The following is an 8,946-nucleotide window of genomic DNA, read 5'->3' on the forward strand; positions in this document are numbered from 1 at the left end:
CACGTCAGCGTTTCTCTCCCTCTCTTCCTCCTGTCCCCTCTCTCTAAAAATAAATTCTTTTAAAATCTTTAAAAAATGATAGTTCTGAAAATGCTATCAGATAAAAGTAATGCCTTATGGAAAAAAAAGTGAATAAATAGCCCTGGCTGTTGTGGCTCAGTGGATTGAGTGCCAGCCTGCGACCTGAAGGGTTACAGTTCAATTCCCAGTCAGAGCACAGGCCTGGGTTGCTGGCCAGGTCCCCATTGGGGGGCATGTGAGAGGCAACCACACATCAGTGTTTCTCTCCCTCTCTTCCTCCTTCCCTTCCCCTCTCTAAAAATAAAAATAAATATGGACTAAGATGAGGAGACAAATGAGGGATGAAAAACACAATTGCTGCCCAGTCCAACCCGAAGAAGCCAGTAGGACTGTTCCTGGTCCATAAGGATATGCACAAACACCTGGAAAAATAACCTGAGTTGTAGACGTCTGCTTGATTGGAAATATTTAAATTAGAAATGCATTTTTCAAGGCTTCAAATTAGAGCTGCTGCAAGGGATGTAATGAACTCATTTCCAATTTTATAAGTGAAACTCAGCAGGGGAGAAATTGGCTACTTGGCCGTACAAAGGACTCATAAAACACTAACTGTAAAAACTCAAATGGAAAATGACACAGCATTCAGTGAAGAATGGGATAAATATGTACCATGTAAATATATATAATTAGGAGTGGCAGACAGACACTAGGTTTCAGGGGTCCGTTAGCTGGTACTCTAAAGGTTGTATCGTTGCTCAAATATAGTTGCCAAGACAATATTTAGTAGGGCTTTTTTTTATTAGTTAAATCGTAAAACAACACAACAGATTTCACTGTTACTTGTGAGACATTTCCACTTTACTTCTTGCCTGCTGGATGCGTAATTTTGCCAAGTCTTCAACTTCAAACAGAAGTAGCTGGCAGGTCCAGATTCCGTGAATACTCACAACAGAAAAGTAGGAGGGAGAAAGAGGAGGGGTAAAGGAACACATTAAATTTATTAAACAGAACTTATAGAAAGCCACACCTTGCTAAATAACTTGCAAAGCGGACTTGGTTGGGAAGTTGGGCCCAAGGACTTGAATTTAACCCTGCTGTGCGCTGAGGGGTTGAGGGGAACGGCTACCTCAGTGGAATCAGGGGCAGGGAAGTGACACACCATGACACAACATGACAAAAAGTAGGTTTCGAATGAACACGGAAGAGAATTTGTGCTGGGCAGTTTTCCTTATGTGTAGAACTATTTAATAATTGATAGCAGTTTGAGATGTAAAGACCCAGCACAGCCATTAGGATCTGGTTTTAGTTTTAGAATGTCTGGCTTGCACCCCAGGATCCGAGGGGAGAGGGAAACTACAGCGATCCCACTCTCCACTTCCAGCCCTTGAGAAAACAAATGCAGCCCGAACTGCAGCTCATTGTGAGCCCAGGGTGCTGACTGGAGGCACTGCAGCCACCAGGGCCCCCTCGCCTAGAGGGGCGCCCAGGGCCTGCAGTCAGGAGGCTCCACACTGATCACAAGGCCGCAGCGACAGGCAGGAAGCAGGGAGCCAGGGGAGGCCGGTTCGCTAGCCAGCCAGACCCCATTAAACAAGAAGCAAAGGACACACATCCTGCTCTAGTAATTGTCTGACATGAAAAAAAGTTGTGCCGTGAGTCGAAAGACGGTAAATGAAAATGCATACATATATACGTGTGTATGTATATATGTGTGTATGTGTGTATGTCTATATGTGTGTGTATAGATACATAGATATATGTGGTCTTATTTGACTTGCCTGAAATCTTTTCTGTAAAATAAAACACCTCATTGAAATAAACTCGACTTCCAGTGATTGCGTTTCCAGGAATGTGTCCTGAAGTACTACCGACCCGAGGCCGCACCTGCAGAGGTGCTCACTGCAGGGTCGTTCCTTACAGCCAGAAGATTGTTGGAAGGGCCTTGGGAACTGGTCCGATGAGTGATACGTGCTATGGTATACTGTGTAGGCTTCAGGGGAAAAAAGGTTCTCTTTTTTTATGGATTGAGAAAAATGTCTGTGACATACGAAGTAAAAGAAGACTATTACAGATCTATATATAGTGTAATCCCATTTTTGTCAAAAACAAAGTATGTATATGTATCTGGGTATGAATCGGAAAGGTATGGGAAACAGTGGCAAGGGCCTTTTACTCTTTCAGACTCTACTTTCAGGTAATGTTTGGTTTTCTTTTTTCTCCACAATGGGCAGCCATTGCTTTTTGCAACCCTGTCCTGCTTCCACAGGCCAAAAACAGAGCCATCACCTTAGCCTAGGTGACCCTGGAGTGGCTAAGTCATGCCGAGCTGGTGTGAGAGCCTAGGTTTACTCCTGTCACCAGTCCCCCCTTTGTCTACGCATTCTATGGTTTTAACAGGGAAGGGAGGAGGAAGGAAGGGAGGAAATAAATCTCAGGAATTAATGCTCCAAAAGTAAATATGGCATTTGGTTCCAGAACCCATGGCTCCCTTTCCCAAGGCTGTGGAAGGGTCAGCATAGTAATTTAGAGACGGACCTGTGGACAAGTCTGAGGATTTCCCCGGAATCAGGACACGTTAGGGCCTGAGAGATTACAGAGGCCAACTGCCTGATTCTACCACAAGGAAACTGAGGCAAAAGGAGTGGCTTGCGCAAGTCATACCGGCCTTGGAAAGAATGTTTTGGGTTCCTCTTTCTGTGTTATTTCTACCAAAGGCCAAACATGAAAACAAAATAATTAAAAAATCAGATTCCACTGAAGACGAAAGCATATAAGGTCTGTGCCTCACAGAGTTGTATTTGCTTAGATTGGAGGCCCGTCCTCCAGCCTCCTCTTTTGGTTCTCAGCCACTTAGACCTGCTGTTTTTCAGGGGGCCTCTGTGCCCCAGGTTGGGCAGAGCCCCCCTCCCTGCGCTTCCACGGCACGTTGTTCTTTCCCGTCGTAGGAACTGTTATGGACTGAATCATGGCCCCCAAAGATTCACGCATTAAAGTTCTGTCCCCCAGTATACCTCAGAGTGTGACGGCATCTGGAGACAGGAGGTAATTATGGTTAAATGAGGTCATATGGTGGGCTTCGATCCAATACGACTGGTGTCCTTATAAGAAAAGGGAGAGACACCAGGGATGTGCGGGCACAGAGAAAAGGACACACAGACAGGGCGGCCGTGTGCAAGCCAATGAGAGGCCTCAGACAAACCACCCCTGCTGCTGGCACCTTGATCTTGAACTTCCAGCCTCCAGAGTTGTGAGAAAAGAAATGTCTGTTGTTGAAGCCACCCAGTCTGTGGCATTTTGCTGTGGTGGCCCCAGCTGGTGAACACAGAGACCCTGTTCACACAGAGTGATAATTCCCTTTTTATTTGTCTGTCTCCCCAGCTAGAATGTCTCTTAGAGGACAAGACCATTTTCAAACACTCTGTCTCCAAGTACCTGAGACAGAGCCAATTCTCAACAAATGTTTGGTGAAATAATACATGAATCTTTGTTGGATACTATATGTTCCACTCCCCTCCCATTTTACAGATGAAGAAACAAAGTGTCAAAGGTTAGGAGCAGGACTGTCCCTAGTCTGTATGAATAGTACCTCCTAGAATTGTCCCGCCAACACTTACACTGTTATGAAGGACTATCCCAAACATAGCTCACTCATGGCAGGATCTGAGCCACAGGCCAGAATCCCCCCACCCCCTTTCTAGGGCTCCATCCGCCATAGGCCCCAACTCCGAAATTACATCACCCATCTATCAGGTTCTTTCCTTAGTTGTCTTAGCTCAGGTTGCCATATCAAAATACCACAGACTGGGTGGCTTAAACAACGGAAAGTTATTTTCTCACTTTTCTGGAGGCTGGAAGTCCAAGATCAGGGTGCCAGCCATAGCTGGGTTCTGTTTTGCAGCCCCCTTCTGCTGTGTCCTCACAGGGTGGGTAGAGAGAGCTCAAGGTACCTCTTCTTATAAGAGTGCTAGTCCATTGTGAGGGCCCTGCCCTCCTGACTCTCCAACCCGGATGCCCCACCTCCAGATATCATTACATCTCTGGTCAGGGCTTCAATGTGTGAATTGAGGACACAGACGTTTAGTCCAAAACAATAGTGTTTTCACATTCCATTATCCCATTTGCGCAGGATCACAGATCTGAGAGAGGTGGGACCTCCCCACACCAAACCAACCCCTTTTTAAACTGATGAGGATAATGTCCGGAAACATTACATGGTTCGTAATTCATTCCTTCATTTAACAAGTGACTCCTGCAAGGCGAACATGTGCCAGGCTCTAGATACATGACTGGCAATTGCCATGACCTTCGTGATATCCAGGTAAGAATTCTTCTGCTGCTTCCCAATTAAGTCTAGTTGTTCCCCAATTTAATTGTTTGAAACATCAGCTGTGCTGACCAGAATGGAATTTAATCTTTTCCTTTCATAAAATTCAATTCTACTTCTAGATGCGGAGGGGTGCTCACACACCCCTTCCTGCTCAGGTGGGCAGGGCTACCTTCCCTGCCTTTGCTCGCGATGTGGCTATAGTCCCCCTGCCAACTCCTACTCATCCTTCAAAGCCCAGGCTCCATTGCGAGATTTTCGCCATTCCCCTCCCCACCAGAGGCCACGGCACCCGGGTCTACGATGTCCCGCAGCACTCACTTTCATCTCTGTGACAGGGACACCTTCTCTCAGCCCAATGGGCATCACTGGGTTGTGGTGTCCATTCATTCCTCCCAGATGCTCTCGCACGGGGCTCCCCGAAGCCTCAGCGCGCATTGTCCCTCCTGTTGCCTTCTGCAGTTTAAGTGGCTCTTCCCTGCTGTGCCTGTGGCTCATGCACTGGACCCTCCAGCTGACTAACCTGGGGGCGGAGGCTTGAAATGTGGGTGGTCGCTGGCACCCACACTGTCTTGTGGGCCCTGCTCAGTAGGAGGACTCTGAAGTGGGTGATGGCAAACCCGCACAACCAGATCTTCTCTTTAAATGGATACTTGTCGGGGGGAGTGTTTTCCTTTCCTGGGGTTTCCGTAACAAAGCACCACAAACTGGGCAGTTTAGAACATCAGAGATTAACTGTCTTACAGTTTTGGAGGCTAGGAATCCGCGATGAAGGTGCTGACTGGGTTGGTTCCTTCCGAGGGCTGTGAGGGAGGATCTGTCTCAGGCCTCTCTCCTAGCTACTGGTGGCTGAGGTACTGGTTGGCTCGTAGATGGCACTCTCCCTGTGTCGTCCCATCATCTTTCCTCCGTACACGTCTGTTTCTGTGTCCAATTTCTCCTTTTTTATAAGGACACCAGTCATACCAGATTAGAGGGTGTTCTAACAACCTCATCTTAACGTGATCACCTGCCAAGAATCTGTTTCCAAATAAATGCCACATTCCCAGGGGCAGGGGCGAGGTATTCCATGTGTTTGGGGGGACACAATTCAACTCATAGCAATAGCTGGGAAAAAGAGTCGCATGCTCCCTTGGACTCCGCCCTAACACCCCAGAAACACTGGGTCTGAGACGGGTGGCCCGCTGACGGGGCGGCTGCTTGTACTGCAGGGCAAGTCCAAGGACGCTTGCAAAAGCTCCGTCACTGCAGGAATCCACCTTTCCTGTTCTCCTAGAGAACGTGCCCTGTTTAATGTTGCTACTCTCTGGGGACTCGGCCTTTTGTATTCAGGCTTCCACCCCTCCCACCCTGCTGTTGTCCTGCAGGTAGCAGGAGGTGATAAGTGCCCTTGGGCTCGCTGACTTTATAAGCCTGACAGACCTGGACTGGAATCCAGGCTCCAGCCTGGATTAAGCAGGAGATTTTAGGAAGCTGTTCAAGCTTTTAGCTTCCATTTCCTTCTTCACAGCATGGGGCAGCCGCACCCTACGGGGCTGGTTACAAATGAGGTAGTTAGCACTGGTACAGTAGCTGGCATGAGATTAGTTCAATAAAGGATAGCTGTTATTTTTTATTGGTTATAAAGGAGGTGAGCAAACTGTTGGGATAACTAGCCCAGGCCCATAACAGTTACGGTTTTGAAACACACATTTCTAGTTTAGCAGCAAAAGCACAAAGGCTCACGCGACCAGCCTGCAGCCGCTGTCTGGGAGACATGCAGACACCACCACCTTCAAGTCCGACTCCACCCAGAAAGGACAAAGATGCCACCATGCCACTCTAGTGCTCACCCTCCTCACCCCTCCCCCAAAGAGCAGAAGCGGGTGTCCTGCCGCCTCTCTCCAGGACAAGCTCTGGTCGCCTCGCTCACCGGTGCACATTGGTGCCACAAGCACCCTGAGCTATGTAACCCAGCTCACGAGAAGGCACAGGCAGGACATGCAAATCTCAGTTCATGCATCTATGAGTATGGAGGGTCTGTTTTTTAACCATTTACTTCCTATTATGAGTCCCTTCCTTGTGGAGTACTCGCTCCCCCCAGCCCCCATGGGCTGCTGGGGCCTCTGCCCTCCAGGCGTCTGCCCACACAGGTTCTACTCTGCTCCCCATGCCCCACAGGCAGCGGCTCGGTCATGCCCAACCAGGGACAGGGGCGTCTCTTGGCAAGGCTGCCTAGAACAGGGTACATGAGACAAATGCCTACAGGGAGCAGGAGAGGAGAGGTCAGAGTGAAGCAGGTGGTGCGCCTATTAAACACATAACATTCTTCGCTTCTGCAAAGAAAGGCACTAGGTCCCCTGCTTCTTTCAACACGAGCCAACTCCAGTCTACCTTCTGTTTCCCAGGAAGGAAAGAATCTTGGGTAGAGAAACACCCCCAGTCATCTGGAACACAGCAGGGCAAGTGTCATGATGAGTGGCCGCTCGCCCCCGGCCTCGGGGCAGGGGCAGAGCCGGCCTCGGGGACTTGGGCAGACCAGAGTGTTCCTTCCTTCCGCTTTGCGTGCTGTGCAGACAGAACCCAGTACGGCCAAACCTGCCGGTTATCCAAGAAAAGCCGCAACTAGGATTTTTCTGTGACATTGCCTAGGTTTTTAATGCTGAAGGACTGAAATGTGTATGGTCAGACACAGTCAGGTGTAGCGCACAGGCCTCTGGTTTATGGTTGAAGCCCACAGTTACACCTGCTGTGGGAGCAGGCCCACCTCCCGCCAGGTTGCTGGAGAGCCCACCCAGCAGCTGCTGGTCCCCTGCCCTGTCCAGGGTCCTCCTGCTTCTGCCCCTGGCTCAAGTCTGCTCCCTGCTGGGGCTTCCGTTTTTTAGAAATAAGAGCTTGAGGGTGATATCAGCTTTCCGATCCATCTCATCCCTTTCACCAAGACAACGAATCCCAATGGGAACATCTGCCTGGAGGCAGGGAAGGGAAGGGAGAAATACCAGAAGAAAATAGTATAGATTAGTATCTCAAAACTTTTATCTTGCCACACTTACTTACTAAACGTATTTGATCTGAGGTTATTTATAGAACAGTTTCAGAATTTCTTTATGCTGTGGATTCTAGGAAGCACTAGGAAAATCTTTTAGGAAGGAATTTCCAATTCAGCCAGCTAATCAAAGGTTCCATTTTTCACCGTAAAATATGTGTATCTAACACAGCGTCTTCTTAATAATATATTATGACATAGCATTTACATTTATTAGTGTAGTACCCTGTTTTCTTGATTCTGCCATGGGTAATTTCTGAATTCAGTAAGGTTTTTGAAAAAATATGCAATACCTTGAAGGATTATACAGAATTAATAGTAAACACATGATACTAGTTATTGCTCAACCGCCATTGGTTTAAAGGACTAACATTATTACCGAGCCATTACTGGTTGAAAGGACTAAAGCAATAGAACCCTTGTGTTCTACGAAGATGATAAATTCGGGACCAGAGAGTTCAGACTCAAATTACCTTTGTTTCATCATTTTCTTTGGTGGTGGGAGAGAGATGCTGGGTTCACTGATGCTGATTGGAGTGGTCAGGAGTGGGGCAAGAAACGGAGACACACAGAGATAGAATGAAAATTAGAAATGCACCAGATGAAAATCCTTCAAATAAACAACCTTATTACCCTCCCGACCTATATAATCAGCATGGAGCAAAGACGAATAATTGCCCTTCAGAACCCGAGCACGTGAGTTTGCGGGAAAGGGGACAGAGGAACCTGGTAATCCACGTTATCTGCTTCTCCCCTCTGAATATTTTACATTAGAAATCAGAGAGGTTTGGGGTGACTTTTCTCTAATAACATTAAAACATTTTTTTTAAAGTAAAGTATTAGCATCAGCAGAAATAAGCGGCCCAGGTATGGTGGCAGAAAGAAACTCACAAGTTTAGGGACAGACATGGTACTAATGTTGTGATCCTCTAAGACTCATACACTTTCTGTTTCCTGGATTTTCTTTCTGGACATACTGCATTTCAAGTGACATGTATAATAGAACATATTACATCCAAGTTGACATCCAATGATTTAACGACATTTCAATGTTAAAAAATTAAGACACGTAAAAGGTACAGCTTCTTTAGCCATGCAAATTCTTCCCGAGTTGCTTGTTGCAATCCTAGCATTTGGTAAGTAAACTTTGTGCTTGTGGAAACTGCATTTATTCAGCCTTGACTGGGTAAGAAAGTTATTTCAGTGGCGAAGGGATCTCTCGTGTAGGCTGGAGTGAATGAAAGTGTTTCCCAATGTCTACATTTCCGGGGAACTTTTACAGAGACAGAATTCGGCTCACATCATTGTAGAGAGAGGTGGGGGAGGCCGTTTGGCACCGAACTAGAGGGCTGTGCACCCGTGCAGTTGGCAGAAGAAGGTGAGCCCACTTTGGAAGGTGGCCTGACCAGCTCTAATGTGACAAAGGCTTTCAAACTTGAACAAATATTTATTGAACGCTTATGACTGCAGAGCTCTGATTGTTTGGGGAATAAAGGAATGGATAAGGAAGGTCCCAGTCCTCACAGAGCTTCCAGTCTACCCTAAGAATCAATCGTGAACCCTAGAAACTATAATA

This window comes from Desmodus rotundus, chromosome 11, assembly GCF_022682495.2.
Source record: "Desmodus rotundus isolate HL8 chromosome 11, HLdesRot8A.1, whole genome shotgun sequence".
NCBI lineage: Eukaryota > Metazoa > Chordata > Mammalia > Chiroptera > Phyllostomidae > Desmodus > Desmodus rotundus.